The 21991-nt window shown below is 31.4% G+C and overlaps 1 protein-coding gene and 1 long non-coding RNA gene across 2 annotated transcripts in view; both read right to left on the bottom strand.

Annotated features, from left to right (window-relative positions):
* Positions 1–8240: 8240 nt before the first annotated feature.
* LOC139489445 (spermatogenesis-associated protein 20-like) overlaps positions 8241–21991 on the bottom strand; it is a 243655-nt gene continuing 229904 nt past the window's right edge. Inside the window, exon 15 of the transcript XR_011656183.1 lies at positions 8241–8771. The gene's annotated coding sequence lies outside the window, so the exon portion shown is untranslated. The remainder of the gene's footprint in view (positions 8772–21991) is intronic.
* Positions 11981–13756, bottom strand: LOC139489818 (uncharacterized). The gene is made up of 2 exons (XR_011656244.1): positions 13440–13756; positions 11981–12022 (listed from the first exon to the last, which is right to left on the bottom strand). It is a non-coding gene; the product is annotated as an uncharacterized lncRNA (long non-coding RNA).

The raw sequence follows: 21991 nt of genomic DNA, 5'->3' as shown, positions 1-21991 counted from the left end.
GTTGTTTCTTATATTACAAAACTATCAATTATTTAAAGCACAAAGGACTCTCAACTCCAGACACAAATTATGTTTGTTGTATTTGACGTTACTATTTGGAAGTTTTGGATCACAAGGCACCTCAACTTTCTACTTTATTTGACTTTTCAGGTGTTGAGAGCTTGAGGAAAAGAAGGGGGATTGAGGGATTTTTTATTTTTTTTTGGCATAATGAGCTCATTAAATGTGTTTTTTTTATCCTAAATTTGTGGCTCTTAAGAGCAAGTGTCGCTCACCTATGTCTATGTGTATATCAAACAAAGGACACTGACCAACCTTGTAGACGAGAATAGACTTCATGACAAAAAATATGTTTTGAGGATCTTGTATAACTTTATAAAAGAGCTAAAAAGAAATATCAAGTAGAAATATTTTATGTATGTCTCTATAAAATAAGTTAATAAATCATTGTAGATTGAATGTAGACAATATTTGTACTGATATTAATAAGATTATGTATGCCGAAATGCAAAACCCCATCCCTGTTATTGTTGGACTTCCGGTACCAATCGAACCTGACACCAATACCACTCCCACCTGTAATTAAAACATTGCTCACCTTTTCTGTAGTTTCTTGCGACACATTTGCAAAATGCTGACATTTGCAACTTTATCAGCTAGCACTTTGACCCCAAGTAATATAAAATGATCACCATAGTTCAACGATGACTCTCCATGCAAAATGTCATCGAAGGTTCCAAAAAAAAGTTTGCTTAAGTAAGAGTTATTTGTAGTTCTTGAAATAATTGTCTTTCCACACACTGAATCTACTGTGCAGACTAGGCACGGCATTTGTCTGCAATCCACCCATTTCATATTTTGCATTTTTTCTAATTCCTTAGCGACTTCCAAAGCAAGATCCATTTTAATTTGAAGTAAAGTTATCCTTTCATCGCAACAGAATGTGATCTGTAAAGGGGAGGGGTAGGGTATTTATACTAAAATCAAACTCAGTGAACATTCACTGAATGATTTAAATGACATGTAGACATTAGAAAGTTAAAATTGATTACCTTAGATTTATTTTGAAAATGTTATAAACTGTGTTGTTAAATTCACTATGAAAATTTAAAAAAAAATGGCATTTATGTTTGATTATGTTTGATTATGATACATGGGTTCTGTTTGTTTAAAAAAAAATTGATTGCTTTAATAAAATGGAACACATTTACAAACTATTTCGGGGACATATTTTGTTGATGTTTGTGATGTTTGTGATGTTTAAATGACAGACTTTTCATTGTCAAATTTTTTTTTTTAATATAGCAAGTTAACAATAGTTTTTTATACTTTATTAACAAAGATAATGAACCTTTTCATTCCTAATTTTATTAAATTTACAAACATAATGATGCGATTGATTGCTACCTCTATTAAATTTACAACCATCATGATGCTTTTCATTATCTATATATATATATCTTTATTCTCAATAAACCATCATTTTGACAAGGTATAGAGAAATACACAATATTATGTACAATATTTACAATATATACAATATTCAATAAATACATTTAGTAAAAGACATGTTACAAAAATAATTAATAGGGTGGCGTCACACTAGATAAAGCCAGGAGTTCACACAGATTTATTTATAATTTTGATAAATTTGCAGAGTTTACTCAACTTGACCTTCTTTTTTGATGACATTAATAATTTATATTTTTAAATATTTGGCTTTGTGTAGCTATACTTTTCAATGTAATTTTTCCTCTCCTGTTCAAAAAATTTGCATTCCAAAATAAAGTGAAATTCATCCCCGAGTTCATTGTTTTTACACAGAGTACAGTTTCTATTTTGTCTGCTGGTGTTTAGCCATCTACCAGCTTCAATGGGTAATTTATGATTAGTCGTTCTAAATCTGCAAAATTCTACTAGATTTTTGTTATCTAAAATATCTAAATAAGCTTCAGAACTAAAACTATCTTTAAATACTTTGTAATTTATAGCTTTTGGTGATTCTTCTAACAGTAAGTGCCAATTCTGTTCAAATTGATCTTTAAGGTTTCTACTAACTGTAAGACGTAGCCATTTCAAATTAATAAAAGTTTGTGAATTCCAAATATATGTTAAGCCACATTCATTCAAAATATTTTTTATGTTATCTAACCATAAAAATTTATCTCCATTTACAAATGACAATTGAAAACATAAGTTATAGACAACTTTTGACAATTTTGACTCCTTACCAGAAAGAATTTTACCCCAGAATGATATCATTCTATTTTTTATGTCAATTTCTAGAGGATATCTTCCAAGTTCGCCATATATCATATACGATGGTGTAGAAGATTTTAAATGTAAAAGCAATTTGCAAAATTTTAGTTGGACTTTTTCGATTATTTCATTTTTGCTAAAACCCCATACTTCGCACCCATATAATAAAATAGGCTTTATCATCTTATCGAATAATTCTAGTTGCGTTTTGATTGAAAGCCCGTGGTTTCTGCCTAAATTTAGAACCTCGTAGAAAGCCTTCGTAGCTTTATTAGCTATGGACTGTTTCGCTTTCTTAAAATTCCCACTTCTAGCTAAGTCTATTCCTAGATAATTAATACTATTCACTATTTCTAATTCTGTTCCCTTCAAATTGAAATGTAGGTTTCTTGGAAGTGTTCCTTTAGAAAATATCATGATTTTACTTTTATCTGCATTTACTTTCAGTTTCCATAAAGTACAGTAATCTTGAAATGAGTCAAGTTGCCTTTGAAGATCTGCAGCTGATTCTGCCATTAGCACAGTATCATCAGCATACAAAATTACAAATAATTTCAAATATGTATTAAGTTTGATTTCAATTTCGTTAGTTATCGTTTGGAGACCATCTAAGTTACAGTTTGATAAATATGACTCGATGTCGTTCATAAATAAGGCGAAAAGAAATGGTGATAAATTTTCCCCTTGGCGTACCCCGTTACTACACGGGAAAAATTCTGACTTACAATCATTATAAGAAATACAAGACTTTGTACCGTTATACATATTTACAATTATATTATACATGTTACCATTCATATTATTCACTAGCAACTTGTACCATAGTCCATCCCGCCAAACTTTATCGAAAGCTTTTTCAAAATCAATAAAAGCGCAAAACATTTTTTTCTTTTTGTTTTTTAGAATTTCAAAAAAGTTAAAAATTATAAACAAATTATCGATTGTTGAATAGTCCTTACGAAATTCACATTGATTTTCGTTCAAGATAAGAAATTCGTCTGAGAACTTAGTTAATCGCTCACTCAAAATTGCAGTAAAGAGTTTTCCGAGGCAGCTTAAAATTGTAATTGGTCTATAATTTTTTGGGTCCATTTTGTCACCTTTGTTTTTGAAAAACGGTTTAATATTTCCAATCAGCCAACCATCTGGGACAACGCCTGTTACAAAAATGATATTAAATAGTTGTTCGTAAATATCTAAAAATATAGTTTCTGTTGACTTGATATATTCATTTACAATCAAATCTTCTCCCGCGGCTTTATTGTTTTTTAGTTTTTTAATACATTTTTTAATCTCGTCTTTTGAAATGTTTTTATTTATACTTTCGTTCAGACGATTAATATCGTAAGGGTCAATGTATGGTATGTTAATGTCTTGCTTGTCATTTGGTTCCTCGTTTAAAGATTTAAAAAAATCAAAAAGTTTTTCCATGGGAATGTCGGGTTGCTCCCGGTTTTTCCCACTTTTTAATAGTTTCCAGAATTCTTGTGAATTATTTGATTTTAAATTTTTTATTTTCTTTGACAAATTTCTTTTGTGATCAAGAATAGCTTGATCCATAACTTTTTTATATCTTTTTTCAGCTTGTTTCAAGTCTTGAAAATTTTGATCTGTTCTACATGTTTTGAATTTTCTTTTACGTTTTCTGAAATTTTGTCTCTCAAAGTGACAGTCGTCATTAAACCATTCTTTTTTCAATTTTCCAAGTTTCTTTTTACCTTTTTTCTTAGAATTCGAAAATTTACATGTCCCGAATGTGGATTTCGCAGATTTACAGAATATTGAACATAAATGGTCAAGTAAGGTATTGATTTTTGTTTTATCAACTGACGAGTACTTTTTACTAAAATCTAGATGTCCACTTTCTACTTCGTCTAATAGTATCTTTAATTCTTCAACTTTGCCTTGTTCAATCTGATCTTTAAATTCATGACATTTTTCATTATCCCATTTCTTAATTTTTTCTGAAAATATTTGACGATTACGATTCTCCCCCGTTTCCTCTACATTTTTCAGGGATAACCCCGACAATGAAATTGCTAGTGCACAATGAACATCTGAATAAAAATGACTAAAATCAAGTACACAAAAATTTCTAAAATATTTCAATAAACTTGTAGAACTTATACAATAATCTACAATGCTAGCATTTTTACATGTTAACTGTCCTGTCATTCTGTCTTCACCTATCCTACCATTTACAATAAACAAGTTATTTCCTTTGCAAAAATCTAAAAATTTTGTTTCCGTACCTGTTTCTAATAGGGTCTAAACTATTTCTTTTTCGTGGTATATTCAATAAGTCAAGCGTTAAAACATCGTTTTCTACAAAATTCGCCGCATTGTTTCCATGCGTTTCTTTTGAATGTAAAAAATCATCGTCGTTGGCCGTTCGTCCGTTAAAGTCTCCAATTAAGGCTACGAATTTGTAATTTTTTGAGAAATTTGTATACTCGTCCTCAAGTTGACTAAATGCATCATGTGAAGAAAATGCAGTATATTCAGTGTTGATATTCACAAATCTCTCAGGCAAACATTTTTCTGCATTGTGATTTATAAAGTCAAGTCATATTTGCATCTATAGCATAATCAATCGATCCTACTCATATTTGAATGTTGAACTTGACATTTTAAAATCTAATGTTGACTTTTTATATGTTTGTATATAACTATTTATTCGATATTTTGATACAAGCTACACCAGTTTGTTTGATTTTTTCTTCGTCTTTTTAATATTTTTTCCTCCTTAAATCATCATTTTAATCTTGGTTGTACTTTCAAGTAGTTATATAATTTAAATTGGTGTTCAGATAAGTTTATATGATATACCTCATTTAAGGTGGTACATAACACTACAGGGAGATAACTCTGTAATATCAGCTAAATGTTTTAATTACGTTGCATTGTGAAGGCAATGTAAAGCTTCTCAATGATCAAAATTAGTGTTTGTCAAACTGCTATAATACCAGTGTAATTTTTCTGATAAAACGTTGGTTCAATTTTTTTAATTTTTTTTATATTTTTGTAAAAGGGTCAAAGTAAATACTTTGTAAAAATTTTATGAAAATTAAACTAGCCAAATTAATTTTAGGGAAAGTGTAGGGTACCACCTTAAAGTTTGACTAAAATTAACATTCCAATCTTGGTTGTAATATAATGTTCTAACTAAAATCTGTATTGCTTCAAGATGCGTTTTATATTTTTTAACAATAACTATTTTCTAATGGTTGTGTTGGTGATATATACTTATTCAACAATACGCTGATTTGTTACTTAATTGTTGTTTGAATGATGTTATTGTTGTTTTATATTTTTATGAGAAATAAAATGTCAATTTTCTTGATTGATATACACATGTTTTTCCATTTTTTTTAAAGAATTAAATGCAATATTATTAATTTTTAACAAAAAATGTGTTTGCTTCATATTTAATATATGGTAAACACAATATTTATAAAACCCTAGTAATTTTAAAATGTTTAAGTAAATATTATTTTTGAATTTGATTTCATCTCAACACTTAAATACTTTAATTGAATTAGGATTACTTTTATATATTTTTAAAATGAATATGGTCTACTGATAATGTTGAATAATGTGTTTGTTTGTATATATATATATACAGTAGTTAGCTGATTTGAGATTATATTAAAACACAAAACTCCATATTTAAAAACATACTTGGGGTTCATGGAAAGTCTTCCAATCTAGCAGTGCGGTGTGAATTGGGCACTTTACCCATTAGCATTAAATGTTATCAACTTATGTTTAAATATTATGAGCGTCTCAGTAATATTGGTGAACGGTCTGGTGGTCCGCATGAAATTCTCAAAGCTGCTTTTGAAGTGGACAAAACTCTCACAAATAAAGAAAATTCATGGTCTTATAAACTATCTGAATTAATGAAATATATTGGAATATCCTTTAACAAGCATTGTAATATTAATTTCAAACAGAAACTAGAAGATTTTTACAAAAATAAAATTATTTTTGAACTTTCTAAGATAAAAGATGGAAACTGTGGTAAACTTTTATTTTTTAGTAAAATTTATACTAAATTTAAACAACAAGAATATTTAAATTTTAATATTCCTAAATACCTTAGAAAAAAACTCACTAAATTAAGAATAAGTGCACACTCATTAGCAATAGAAACTGGGAGGTATGCAAGACCAAAAATACCATCTAATGAGAGATTTTGTAAATTTTGCACAGAAAAAATTGAAAATGAGATTCATTTCTTGATTGAATGTCCGCAATATAAAAACATTAGATCTAAATATAAAATAAATGATATTAATTCAAATAATTTGGATGAAAATTTTACCAAAATGTTAAATCCTATGTCTGAAAAGGAATTAAAATCTATTTGTATGTATATTGAAGAAGCTCTTGATTTGAGAGACCACCATACCGTTTCATCAGATAATAATCTTTTACAGTAGTTTGTGCATATACATATATATATATAAATATCTTGTATTGTGTGTTTTAAGTAAATATACGAAAATCTATAATAATACTGAAATATAAGTCTATGGTATCAATATCAGTCTATAATGTATTTGTATACATAGAATTGGCTCATGACTTGTTACATGAATCTTTATTTCATTTATATGTTGTTTTAATATTATAATTGTCTGTATTTGGATCACGCCTCTATTGTGCTCTTTCCAATAAAATATTGAATTGAATTGAAAATTGTTTTCTTAAAAGTGTTTTTTAGTAACTTAAAAAATCCAAAAACAATTTGTGTATAAGATTGTTTCTGTTTAACAACATCATGTGAAAATCTTCTACACCTCAATTTTATCATATTGAATGGTCAACCTTGTGACCTTTAACTAGCTATTTAAAACCAAGTGAAGGTTTGCTGGACTGACCATTTAAAACCCAGTGATTATTCACTGAACTGATAAAATCACAAGCAGTACATTTGTGTAAATGGACAATAAACATACAACTTGATTACAATGATAACACAACATAATTTTATTGATGAAAGACATCCTAAATCTGATGGATTGCTCTAAATAAGGGCTTTCGAGATGGAACTATCAAAGTGTGGTATTAGTCTATTAAGGTATTGGCATTGTCTTGTATTGAAATTAAGTCATTTGATTATGGGTTGTCTACTAATAAATTTTCTTAAATCAACCCGTACTTTTCTCTGATACAGACACACAGTCGCCTTATAATCGTGTGGAAGTTCAAATTGTTGAATATAGCTGCATATGGATAAATTATATTGTATTGTAATATCTACTGGTTGGTTGGGCAATCTAATACGAACCTAAGCACTTCGTTTCTTTTTTAATACACAAACATGAAGATTGTTAGCAAGGGCTAGTTCTAACATGTCACTGAAAGGAGGACGATAAAACATTTCACTTTCATCTTTCTTAGTATAAGTCATAATCCGCATATTGAGAACTTAAACAAGACCTTAGTCTTGAAGTTCTAAATGTAATGGCCTTTTATGGAATCAATATCTTCCCAGAGTCTATTCTTGGAATCATGTCCATATATTTTGCATTCAAACTTGTAAAATGCTATCATAATTTGCAAATATAATAAGTGGGAAACTTTTTTCTTTTCTTCTGTATAGCTACGTTCTACTATTATTGTACACCTAACAACCACATTCTCATGAAGTTGAACATGCCTCCCCCAATATTGCGACATTCCGCCCACACTATTGTTACATTCCTCAAACATTCATAAACATTCTTTACAATGTATTGCCACATTTCTTGTGACCACAGTCCTCACATTTTATTGCTCATATTGCTAATTCTGTGTCAGTATGCCTATTACACAACTACTGGCTGTGTAAGCAAATATTCATTAACTATGTAAGAGTGAATTTATAACAGTGAGTAGGCAGTTAACGTCTTAGATATTTTGTGTTTGCTATACACCAATATATAACAAAATGTATAAATCATCCCTGCAGGAAGACATTTTCAAGACAATTGTTTTCAGATAAAATTTTATTCAATGACCAAAGTAACAAATAGAGAAATTTGTTTACATAAAAAAATTCATATAATTTATGAATACTTTATATTATGAATGTTCAACACTCATCCTGTAAAACATAAATCATAGTAAAAAAAATATCTAAGTTTAATGGTTTTCAGGTAAATCATACTGAATTAATTAGTATGCTTTCTGGAAAACAAGCTCTGATATGTTGCATATGTAATTCTTTGGTTGTTCTTGTCTCCTGTCTTTAATATTAAAATGTTCCAACTTTTAATATGCTAGAGGTTGTTTTGCAGCATTAGTTGTCTAACAATCAGTCACAATTGTGATCAATCAAGAAAAAATCAAATCACAAAAAATACTGAGCTCAGAGGAAAATTCAAAATTGAAAGTTCCTAATCAATTGGCAACACATCAAACAAATTAACAACAACGTTAACCGTAATATTCCTCGCTTAGTAAGGCATTTCCTTATGTAGAAAATGGTGGATTAAATCTGGTTGTTATAAAGCTAGATCAGCCTCTCACAAAACAATCCATTATATTGACAATTATCTGTGAACAAAACAAACACAGACATAATAGGTAAACATGTCAAATATAGGAGTACAGCAGTCAATGTTGTGACATCATCTTAAAACAACTTCATATGCAAATATGGTGTGGATGTCTTTGATCAGTAATAAATAAAACTTATGATAGCAAACTACAAGACTATACGAAAGTACGACTCATCTGTTTAACCTTTTAAGGCCAGGGATACAGTATCAAATCAATATGGTTAATATTATACATGTATTTAATCTTAATTTGCTGATTAGTTTTAACAATTGCTCTGTTGATGTCACTGGTAGAGAACAAGTATAATTTTCACATACATACGCTGTAGCTTTACCGTTTGTTTTGGTTAGTGTTTGTAGAATTTCTAATTTTGATTTAAAAAAAATACCCATTATTTTGTCCAGCTCTTATTATCAATACTTTGTTAGTTAGGAATAAGCTGACTGTTTATACAGTCAACCAGGTAGGATTGAGGAAATTCAGCTCACGTTGGCATAGTGAGCTCGACGAATGTGTTCTACTTTCTATCAAAACTATCACTAGAGGTTCTACAGAGACGGTGTCGCTCACCTCGGTCTATCAAACAAAGGACACAGTCTAACCTTTGTATTCTTTATTTTTTTTTCTCGAAGGCAATGGAACCAACATAAGCTATTGAAATGGTAGGACCTGTTTATATCTATCGTAACATCGTCGATATCGATATCATCGTCTTCGTCGCAGGGAATAGTGGGTTACATATAACTTTGAAATAAACTTTAAAACCACGATCTCAATGTCAAAGTGTCTACTTTATCGGAAGGTTTTAATCCTTATTTATTCGCGTTATTATCACTCAAGCCGAAATAATAATTAAAAAAAAACAGGCAATGAAAAACAGCTCACACATTAATTTGTTTTGGCACGTTTTGTAATCATGAAGAAAGTATATGTTGTTCTCATATGCTCAAGGTGAAACAATACCAGATAGACACACAAAAAAATAATTTTAAGATAATCCTAGGAACTGATGTTCTGTTTTTTTTGTTCTTTTTTTTTATTCAAATTTTACTTTTACAGGTTAAGGACAAAAAAGAAATGGGATATATGGTCAATGCTTTGACTATGGACGATGACACCACTACAATGGCAAGGCTGCGCCTAGTCTCGATAACCCAGACGCATATTTAAATATAGCGTCTGGGGTGATTAACCGGACTGGTCAGATATTTATAGGGGGCGTAACAAATAATTAAATATAGAACATGTCTATAAATAGCACTTCCGTTATCCCCATTATATTTAAAAACAATAAATACTAACAGTAAACAGTGTAACGTTACATGTATAAAAATTATGAGATTATTAAAACTGACATTTTGTAGTTGATCCTATTTTGCCCAACTTGCAGATGGGCAATTTTAAAAGAACGATCAAAAACTGTAATTAGCGGTGGTCTTTATTCCTGAAATTTGTGACACATGTAAAAAAAAATTAAAGAATTAAGACAGGATTGTTTTTTCGTGGGAAAAAATTGGTGGATTATATAGGGAAACAATGTAGCATGACTGTAGCGTGCCCTCCTTATAACAAGGTCTGGAGCAGCCACTGTTTGTGTATAGGGGATACCGCATGCTAACAGAGCCCAGTGATCCGTATAGGTGGACCGTTGTACATAAAGCCATACAATGTTCCCTAATTTTCTGGTGAGTTATAGTTTCTCCGACATGTATCCCGAACGGCCTATAATCTAGGACCTCATCTTTATATTTGTTGTAATTTTTTCCGTACTGAACATTACCATTATTTACCACAAGACAATAACCAGAGATATTATATGTCTCTGCAATAACCAAGCAACCCAAAATCAATCTATTTGTATATTATAACACACCACGTTTAATATTCTCTTATCTTCATACTATAAAATGCCATTTTTCTATATTTTTGTATTATTGCATACACTCTATTTTATGAAATATTTGCCACTTGACGTTAAGCAACCAACAGTCGGTATATTGATCTATATTGTATCCACATTAATTTAGTCTGTATTCTTTATTTTTTCCCTTTTTTCTTAGTTTTGTCTCGTTATTCTTATTTCTGTAAATCCTTGTTATAATTTATGCTTTCCTTTTTATATAATCTTTTAGATATCTGACGCACTTACCTTACTCGAAAAGCCGTGACACATCAAGTTACGTTTATGGAAAGAAAAAACAACTCATACAAATACTAAGATTTCTTCAATGTAGAAAAACCTCCATAACAACTTATTACTGGCAGATCAGTGAGATCATGCAATGAGCCAACTCAATTTTTATTTACAAAATTAACTGATCTTAAAATTGCAAACGACAGAATAGTCTGAATGTTCACAATAATCTAGATCGCCTAATCCTTTTGAGAAGAAAACATTTAGGGACCAATCTTCACACAATACCACTTTACCAGTGTCCGTGTCCATGAAGAAAAACATAAGTTAACCAGTCATTCATGAAACCCAATTTAATACTCTTTGAATACATGTTTGAATCAATCACATGGAAAAGATGGAATGGGACTAATCCCATACTGCACGATAACTTGTAAAAAAACAACAACTGAAAAGTCTATTCTCCTACTACAAACTATTATGCTGAGTTCACACGTAATACGAATTCGATTCCAATATCCAATGACCATGATGTATTAAAAGGCAGCTTCACAAAAATTATCCTGTACATATGAACTTTTATATAAAATAAGGAGATTGGTATGATTGCTGATGAGGCAACAACCTAGCAGAGTTCAAATGACATGGATGTTCGCAAATATAATCACTGCTCAGCCTTCAATATTAAGAAAACTCCATACCATATGAATAACTAAGAAGGGCCAGACATGTAAATGAGATACAATTCAAACGTGAAAACTGTTAAATTTCTTATACGATTTTTAATTTGTTTAATTCTCTGACATATCTGACAACAATGTGATTCTTGATTTTTGTTTTATTTACTTAATGAATGTCTGTGTACCTTTTTTCGCTTTATGGTTGCTGTCAGAATAATGTTTATACTGTGATATAATGATTGCTGGCAGCTTCAGTAATTAAAAACAAATCTTTGAATCTTTTTTTCTTATAAATTGGAGCTATTTATGATACAATGATAATTCAAGTATAATAGATTTTTTTTAATTCTTCACATTTACACATAATATCTGTGTCCAGAAATCTTCATTGGTTTGTCTACAAAAGAAAGTAAATGTTAAAATCATATCAATTTTTTGTCACCAGCATAACATATATGAAAAGCTTAATGTTTGGAAAAAACATCATATATAAATATACATTTTAAAATGTCTTGGTGCAAGCTGAATCCCGCTACAGCATGCGAGATTATCTCGCTGTGTTGATGACACAACCCATTGGTGGCATTGGGTTGTTTCCTGTTCTTTTGTCGGGTTGATGTCTCTTTGACACATTCCCTGTTTGTATTCTCTATCAAAATCATGCATGAATTTTTATCATTATTGAAGGCCATACAGTTGCCTATAATTGCTCACATCCAACTCGTTTGAACTTGGGGTGGATAACTGTCTCATTGGTATTCATACCGCATCTTCTTATTTGTATAATGTTGACCTTTTGGTACTTTTATTCTCAATTTTTGTTTTGGTCTACAGTGTGACCTCTTAATCATTTTATTGTCTACTTTTGGTAATGTATATCACTGGGATCACCGGTTGTTGCCTCATTGACAACACCTCCTTACATTGATGCTGGATCTATTGTTTTACTGTCTATTGTTTTGCATAAAATCGAATTTTCAGTGTTTTTCTCATGCCATGGTTTTATTTCAAGGTTTAGAAAGCCAATTGGTATATATTTACCGACAACATTGCATGTATTCTTTTATGAAATTGTTTTGAGTTTGAAAAAATGCCCTTAAAGATCCTGAAAGAGTGCAAAAAAAGTATTGTCCAGTTGACCAGTCCAGACTTTCTTTACTAACAGTATATTTTAATTACTAATTACAACAACGTGTCCCACTTCTTATATGTTTGTATAAGCTATATGCATTTGTTATGTTTTTTTAAATCGAGCATAAATCATTTTGACCGTTTGGTGTATGTTCAAATTGGCATCTTCTAGATATACTTAGTTTTGTTTTCTTCTGCTTATGGTTTTGGATTGTGTTCCCTCCTATAATTGAGTACAACGTTGCGCATCCTCCCCCCCCTTTTTTTTTACACATATCAAGATGCGAACCCCATTATACACTGCAGACAGATACAACAAACTTATCCTGGATGAAGTTCATATTTCATAGCACTTTTCAATAAAGTATTTATAAAGTTAAAGATAACTTTTCAATAAAGTATTTATAAAGTTAAAGATACTACAAATCAACCACAAAATGTATTTATAGCGTACACACGACTGTTCGAGTGGTCCCAGTCAATAACTTTTCAATAAAGTATTTATAAAGTTAAAGATACTACAAATCAACCACAAAATGTATTTATAGCGTACACACGACTGTTCGAGTGGTCCCAGTCAATACAAAAAATGCCATTTATTGTATCTAATTATTAACTTGCTTCTCGATGTTTCAGGTTGTATTAAAATATATGTAACAGTTTGTGTTGTTTAATTATCTTACCAAAGTTTGATGTGCTGTTATTTTCCTTCGCGGTGATGGAAGCCATGCTGTCTGGTGTTTTCCACGACTTGTATGTCGTCACAAAAAAATATAAATAGCTTTAACCAACAATCGGTACACTCGGGCTTTTCAAAAGTATTATTGTAATATAATTTCTTCCGAAGTCCATAACCAACTTCTTGGTTATTCGTCTTGGACATTATCTTTAAATACAAGCTAAAAAATCCGATACTATTCCGAATGTCATAAATTACCATTTTTATATCACTTGTCATCCAGACACTCTACTTTGAAAAATAAAGCGGCTGGATGATCGAGACTAGGCTGCGCCAGGAAGTCGACCATGATGTCATTGTGTGTCAATCACGCAGTGATTCCAACCATTTCCGTACAAACTTTACAGGAAATCTACTACAATTGCACCAAAAACACAAAAAAGTATATCTACAACTGTAATAAATTATTATGTAAAGGACATGCTGTACGCAATTAAACAAAATAAATAAGATGTTGAAAATTTAAAATCTACCATTGATGCAATTGTACCACACGCATTCGGAGATCACAGTCTGTGTACCAGTTGGTGAGATTACATCAATTACCCGATCGGATACAGACATAAAATTTTACCGTATGGCAAGGACTCAGAAGGAGTAGAATTGCAACGAGATATTCAAACTGGTTTTTTTTTCGAAATACAGTGAAAATGTTTACAAATTGGATAATCTTCAAAAAGTATTGAATCACTGAACTCGGATTCATAAATTATCTACTATGTTCTAATCCTACAACAGGTCAACAAAAAGGCCTTCTCTGATTTCTTTCGACCTTATAGATCTAATTCTGCTTTCTTTTGTCCCTCCGTTTTCTCTTAAATGCTGGGGTGGTAGCTTTTGTCTTTTAAGGAGAAAAAAATGTCGCATACAAGAGTAGATATTTCATATTATTGAATGTAGAATACAAAATTTACATCTACAAACATAACAGCTGTAAAAAAAAAGCCACTTACCGGGCGAAACGTATCTTCGTGACTTCATTTAGGACAACATTCAGTGTTTACATTTTGTCATTGTTTGTCAATCAAAAACACTAAACCATATCCAACTGAAAAAGACCATAACAACATCGCTGTACAAAACGCTCCTCGATATGACGATGTTACTACCCGTGATGACTTCAGCATAACATTTATTGAATACCCGTTTTACATTCTTTAGACATATGTTCTCTTTCTTTAACCTAATAAAGAAAAACCTACGTGAAATTTTTTTCTTCATGCGTTTAAAGGTGCATTAGGTGTCAAATTCATGTTCACCGAGTTGATCCATGTAATATATTTGATTTACAACATACTAAAACATATATTCTAATTTTGAAAAGTCCAAAAGAAAAGATTAACAATGCATGGATATATTAACATTTCGTGTGCTAATTTTTAGACTGAACACCATTTACACTGGTATTAAAGAGATAATTTAATTATCCATCGAGATGACACCAAAAGACTATCGATGGTCATATGACCCGATATAAACATAATAACATAAATAAACAAACAAGCACGTGCTTTTGTATAATGACGATTTTTTCATGTGTCTGTTTGATTTCTCGTTATAGATTAAAAATATGCGTATATTATTGTTTTACCTTTATAAAAATGATGTTTTGTTGGTTAGATTATTTAACGGAATGGTATTCCTAATGTTTCGTTAACCCGAATTATTCAGTCGTTATATTCCGCTGATCTACGAACTTCAAGGCTACATTAACGCCTGAACGTCTTCCTCGATGAAGACCGTCAACCGGAAAATTCACACCACTATGCCATATGCGAAATTACCGATTTGATTCTGTTATTACACACTTTTAAAACAAATAACTTCCCTTTGGCCACAGACCACAATTAATTCCTCTATCAGTTCTTTATAACCTTTTGCATCATTGAAAACATTGCACCATGCACTTTTGTCAAATTTTTTGTGTGTGTAATGTATTGTCCTAGTCCAAATATATATCTCAAATTCAGAAAGATTGAAGCAATCACTTTTACAAATTTAGCCAATACACATCCATACCCCTATTGACAAGTCAAGAGATGTTCCGAAAACTGTAAATATCAAATGCTCACATTAAATCTGTACCGATACAGTGTGTTAAATGTCTTCCTTTTTACACCATAACCCATGGTGGTGCTCCTACTAAAGGAGGAAGATACAGAACATACATACATCACCTTTTTGCACTTGACCTTATCACTCATTCCATATCAAAATCAGTTAAAATACAACATCCAAAAATTTATTTGACCTCTCTTCTTTCATTTCCACCCAAAAAAATTTAAGAAATGAGTGAGGAAAGGAAAGAAAAAAAATTAAGGAAAAATACACTATAATTTAAAGGAACTATATTCGTAAAGCGGGGTCATTAATTGTGGTCTTGGGCCCTTTGTCAATCGTAGACTGGTTCCATACCGGACAAAAATGCTTTTGCCGTTGCAAACATGATGAATTGAAAGTGATGTATCGGCGGTTTAACTAATTTTTCATAAACAATGATTGATGTCAAAAGTAATTAGCTGAAAAAAAACAAATAAATGTAATCAAAACATTTGAACATCTTAAAGATTACTCACATTACGCACTAATGTAGCTCTCCATTGTAAATAAAAATGTATGTCCCTCATTAGGGAGACAATTAAAAGAAGGGATCTCCAATCACAGGGTCAATAACGGGAATTGGTCAATAGCCTATTGGCAGCTAAAGAAAGAGGAGTGCCGGATGTTATTTGATGTTAAATGATGTAAACTGATGTTAATTGATGTTAATTAATTATTATCGGATTTGTGTTCATTGAACCCACGTGTTTGGTAAGACAATATTACAAGAAAGTTGCACAGACTCATTATCCTGAACACCGCCGATCGGCTCTCTCTCGCAGAGATCAGGCGACGCGACCAATGATCATAAGGAGTTTAAGCCCTCGTGTGGGAGAAAATCGGACACGGAAAGGGCTTGAATTATTCGAATTAATGTTTCCTTTGTTTTACTTTTCAATATTGACATTCTTATCATTTTTATGATTGAACTAAATGCTGCACGTATGCGCAACCTTCTCCACTTACGGTGAAGTTAAAGGTTGTCTAACTACGGATTCGAATGAGTTGAATTATTGACTTGAAAGCCTATAATACATTATTGATATGTTTTTCTTAGCTTATTTTGATGAAGTTGAAACAAACTGTCTGTTATTACCAAAATATTATTTCATTATTCCGCTTTTATAAATGTGTGCAGACAGTTTAACAAAAACATAATTTAAATTTTTGTCTAACTCGTTACACAATTATCGGATGATTTGAAAGGAATAATTCTATTTGCAAGAATTACTTTCAAAACGTATGAATAGATTTGGTAGTAATTTGAAGAAAAAAAAGCATAAATTATTGATAATATAAAAATAGACCATTAAACAATAACTCAAATGTTTTTGTTTGCAAAATGTTTTTTTTCTCAGGAAAATGTATCATGCGGAACCATATTGATTGTCTATATTGTCCAACAGTACAGATAATGATCACGAATAATAATGGAAACTATTAAATAAACATGTTTTCGTGATATAAACGTTACACCCCAATATTTTAAATAATGCATCATGATACAACAATATCTGCTCTATTCAATTTTTTATTTGTATTAAAGGATTCAATGATATAATACTATAATTATGTGTTTATAATATTTTGATTGTCTGTACCAACTGTAATATAACTGATGCGCATTTCGATAGTTTTGATCAATATCTCGTCAATGATGATCATGTTCAAAATATTTAAAAACAAAAAAAAAGGACAAAGAATGTAGAAATAGCCTGAGAAGAAATCATTACTTTGAATGAGGGATAAAAGTCCTTATTTAAATTAATAATTCATAAAAAAAAATTGTTACAATTAATTCCAATATAACAATATCCGTAAGAATGTTTATTGGGAATACAACTTTAAAATTTTGATGGATTCAGTCGAGGATTATGCCAGGCAATGGGCTAAGCGCGAGAAGGAAGACGTAGACACTCTTTCCGAATGGATTAAGGCAGTGTGGTTGTTGATACAAATCAGAATTAAGAAACTGAATGGGTCCATCAATGCCAAGCTACGTCAATCTTTAAAGATCCAAATGTTGCAAAAGACATATCCGACCTTCATGACAAATATGTTGTTGTCCCCGCAGATAAAGCCCCAAATAACATCGTTTTTGTGTGGAAAAGTCATTACATTAACTGCTTGATAAACGAATTAGGTATTGACAATTCATTTGGAAACTCAATATATACCCTCACGACACTTACTAAAGAGGAAATCCTGGATAATCATAGGTCTGTTCTTTGTTCTTTTGGTAAATCAACCAAAGATGAAGAACTGGATCTTCCATCACTGTATTGGATACCTAAACTACATAAGTGTCCTTACAAACAACGGTATATTGCTGGGTCTGCCAAGTGCTCCACGAAACCTCTTTCTAAATTGTTAATATCTATTTTATCAGCAATTAAAGACGGGCTTCAAAGTTATTGTGAAACTACCTATTCTAGAGGTGGCGTGAATCAGATGTGGATACTTAAAAATTCCAAAGATCTTTTAGAGTACATACAATCTTACTCTCTTTCATCTTATAACAGTATTAAAACATTTGACTTTTCTACTCTTTACACAAGTATTCCACATTCCAAACTAAAAGACAAATTAAAAGAGTTGGTATTACTTTGCTTCATAAAAAAAGAATGGCCAACGTAGATACAAGTATCTTGTCTTAGGGAGGGATAAATCCTACTTTGTAAAGAATCACTCTGATTCAAACAAAAAATTCTCTGAAAAATGATATTATCAAGATGCTTGATTTCTTGATTAACAACACATGTGTTACGTTCGGATGACATGTTTTTCAACAGACTGTTGGCATTCCAATGGGAATAAACTGTGCCCCTCTACTTGCTGACTTGTTTCTTTATCATAATGAGGCTGACTTCATGCAGGAACTTCATAGGAAGAAAGATAAGAAGTTAGCAATATCCTTTAACTCTACTCTCCGCTATATAGATGATGTTCGTTCACTAAACAATTTAAAATTTAGTGACTATGTTGAACGCATCTATCCCATTGTACTAGAGATAAAGGATAATACAGATACAGTTAAGTCGGCTTCATATCTTGACTTACATCTAAAAATTGACAATGAGGGTCGGTTGAAAACAAAACTTCACGACAAAAGAGATGATTTCCAATTGTGAACTTTCCATTTCTAAGTAGCAACATTTCAGCAGCACTTGCATACGGGGTATATATCTCCCAATTGATACAATATTCCCGTGCTTACATTTCCTATCATGATTTTCTTGATAGAGGGTTGCTGCTCACAAGGAAGCTATTAAACCAAGAGTTCCAAATGGTGAAGTTAAAATCATCCCTTCGTAATTTTACGGACGCCATCACGAGTTGGTCCACCGTTATGGAATAACCGTTTCACAAATGATATCGGATATGTTCCTTACGTCGTAACTACAATCCCCTTCCCATTCATGCTGGACCTACCGAATTATAAAAATGATCACATTATGCGTATTCATGTCAACACCGAAATGTGGACTACTGGGCTGGTGATACCCTCGGGGACGAAACGTTCACCAGCAGTGGTATCGACCCAGTGATGTTAATAGTTATCAAAGGTACCAGGATTATAATTTAATACGCCAGACGCGCGTTTCGTCTGCACAAGACTCATCAGTGACGCTCATATCAAAATAAAAAATTTAAGTTTTGTAAACAGGAAGTCAGAATGCTGACCTCTCTTTGTCGATTACACGGCCGACACTCGGCTAACCGAGAGATAGGTCGGTTAATCTATATTGAGTATGCGGCTATATCGGCGGTGGGTCTGTTAATCGGATTGGTTATACGTCTGTTCAGAGTAAACCTCACAATTTAATGTTAAACTTTGTTAAATATACAGATTTTTTGGCACATTATGAGAATCACATCAAAAAAAAGAAAAGTGTCTGACAAAATGATATCTATCATAGAACATTTTCCACCTTTAAAAAAAATGCATAGCCTGCGCAATTTCAAGTAAAACGAAAAGGCGTCGCGCAAGTATGTGGTTTTTATGCTTGTACGCATATCAATATTTTAGATAAAAGGCCAAAAATCATTTTTTTTAGTTATGATTTAAAGGACACAAAGTAGTACTTTGGTTCTAAAAAATCAATTGTCATTGATGAATATTTCATAATTGTTATAAAAGTTGAGTTATACCACATTTTAATGAATATTAGGGGAATATAGTCTGTTAATGTGTTGGACAATTTAAATCGTGTCAGTTAAGAGTTATTTAGCCACGACAATAGTCTTACTACCTTGAGTTTATATTTTCACATTGAAAAAAATTAGATGTATAGTCATGGGACAAAAGTGAGTTCTCACTCAAAAATGTCCTATCATTTCAACTAAAATCGATATTTTCAAAAAAATTAATACCAAGTAACTGTATGAGCGATTTATATAAAATAGATACCAAAAGATGTAAAAATGTCTGACGTTTTATTGTTTATCTAGTCATAATTTTCTTGAGTTTTGTTTTCATCATCTAATAAATTAAACACAAATGCAAATTTTTACGATTTAAATTTGGTTAGAATAATAGCAAACTTTTCAAGAAATATTTATCTTTGTGTTCATCTCGTCAGAAAATTTAAATGAGCATGAATAATATTATAACCAAATAAACAATAAAACTTCAGACATTTCTTCATCTTTTAGTATCTATATTATGAAAATTGCTCATACAGTTACTTCTTAATAATTTTTTGAAAAATATCAATTTAAGTTGAAATGATAGGACTTTTTTGGACTGGGAACTCACTTTTGTCCAATGACTGTACTAATGACGAAAAAAATACAATACGGTGCAACAGTATCCTTATAGAAAGAGCACTTTTATTTTATTTTTTTTCTCTGTATTTCATTAAAAGGGTGTGTCACTTCAAATTAGCGTGATATGGACTGATTGGCAGCTCGAATTCGCATGACTTAATTATTTACGCCAAGTTATCAATCAGCCTTATATTTTGTCTGTTCAAAGTCTGTAATATCTATGAATCTGTCATGTGTTGCGATTCAGCTGGTTAAATTCCATGTGTTTTCTTTGGAATACTAAGGCTTTTCTACCTCAGGAATATATTACCTTATGCTGGCGTCACACATTGGCGGATAGACCAGCGTGCACCAAACGTACAGAGAAAACTGACAAAGTCGGTACACGTTAGTTGCACGCCATAGGAGCGCGTTGCATACGTTTGAAGTACGTCGAAATACAAAGGTAAAATTGAGAAAGGAAATGGGGAATGTGTCAAAGCGACAACAACTCGATCATAGAACATGCAGGCAACGAAAAGGCCAGAAACTCCCGCAACCGTAGGCGTCCTTCAGCTGGCCCCTTAAAAATATGCATACTAGTACAGTGATAATGGACGTCATAATAAACTCCGAATTATACACAAGAACCTAAAATTAAAAATCATATAAGACTGACAAAGGCCAGAGGCTCCTGACTTGGGACAGGCGCAAAATTGCGGAGAGGATTAACATGTTTATGAGATATCAACCCTCCCCTATACCTCTATAGCCACTGAAGGAAAGTAAATATGCTTCATGAACGCTACAACCCGGGGAATTTTTTATGCAGCATAAAAAACATACAACATACGCCAACATACGTTTCTTAAACGCCGGTATTAGTTGTATTTCCTCAATGCTTTTAAACTTTGTTTTTGGCCTTTTAAACATTTTTTTCAAGCGTCACTGATGAGTTTTTCGTAGACGAAACGCGTGTCTGGCGTAAACATAAGGCGCAAATATCAAATTTCAATCCTGGTATCTATGAGGAGTTTATTTCCGGTATGTATTTTCATTTGTACCGAGTCATCATTCTCATTTTCTGCCGCCTAAGTTCTAAACCGTGGTTCTAAAAAAGAAATAGACATTAGTAAGTTTTTTATATATAAGTGTTGGGTGCTGATTTAATGTGTAACAACAAGAGAATTTTATATTCCTGTAAATCACAATAAATGCATAATATTAATTTTATTTTTCGAGTAATGATGTATTCCTATGATATCGTAAGTCATTTAGCCGACTCGCAGTCCGCATACGTGCTTGTAATTCTATTGAGTGACCTTCAAGGTGGTGTAGAGAAAGGTTGATGTTGAAAGGTTTGTTTATATTTGTTTGCATTATAAACATATTTCAGTTCATTTGATAAAAAAAAATCATACATTAGGAACTTTATCTCTGATTTATGTACTTGTTAACTATGTAAATGACAAATTGGTGCAATTCATATCAATGAAACAGAATCCACATGATATATATGCGACCATTCTTTGATGAAATTAATATTACTTTGATTTTACACTTTTTAAAATCATTTCTATCAATTTTCAGATTCCATTGTCTAAACTTATGTTTCATTGTTCATGTGTTGTTTCCATTTATTCTAGC

The sequence above is a fragment of the Mytilus edulis genome, chromosome 9 (genome assembly GCF_963676685.1).
Source record: "Mytilus edulis chromosome 9, xbMytEdul2.2, whole genome shotgun sequence".
Classification (NCBI taxonomy): Eukaryota; Metazoa; Mollusca; class Bivalvia; order Mytilida; family Mytilidae; genus Mytilus; species Mytilus edulis.
Note: the sequence above shows the minus strand (reverse complement) of the source record. Positions and strands in the feature narration are given on the sequence as shown.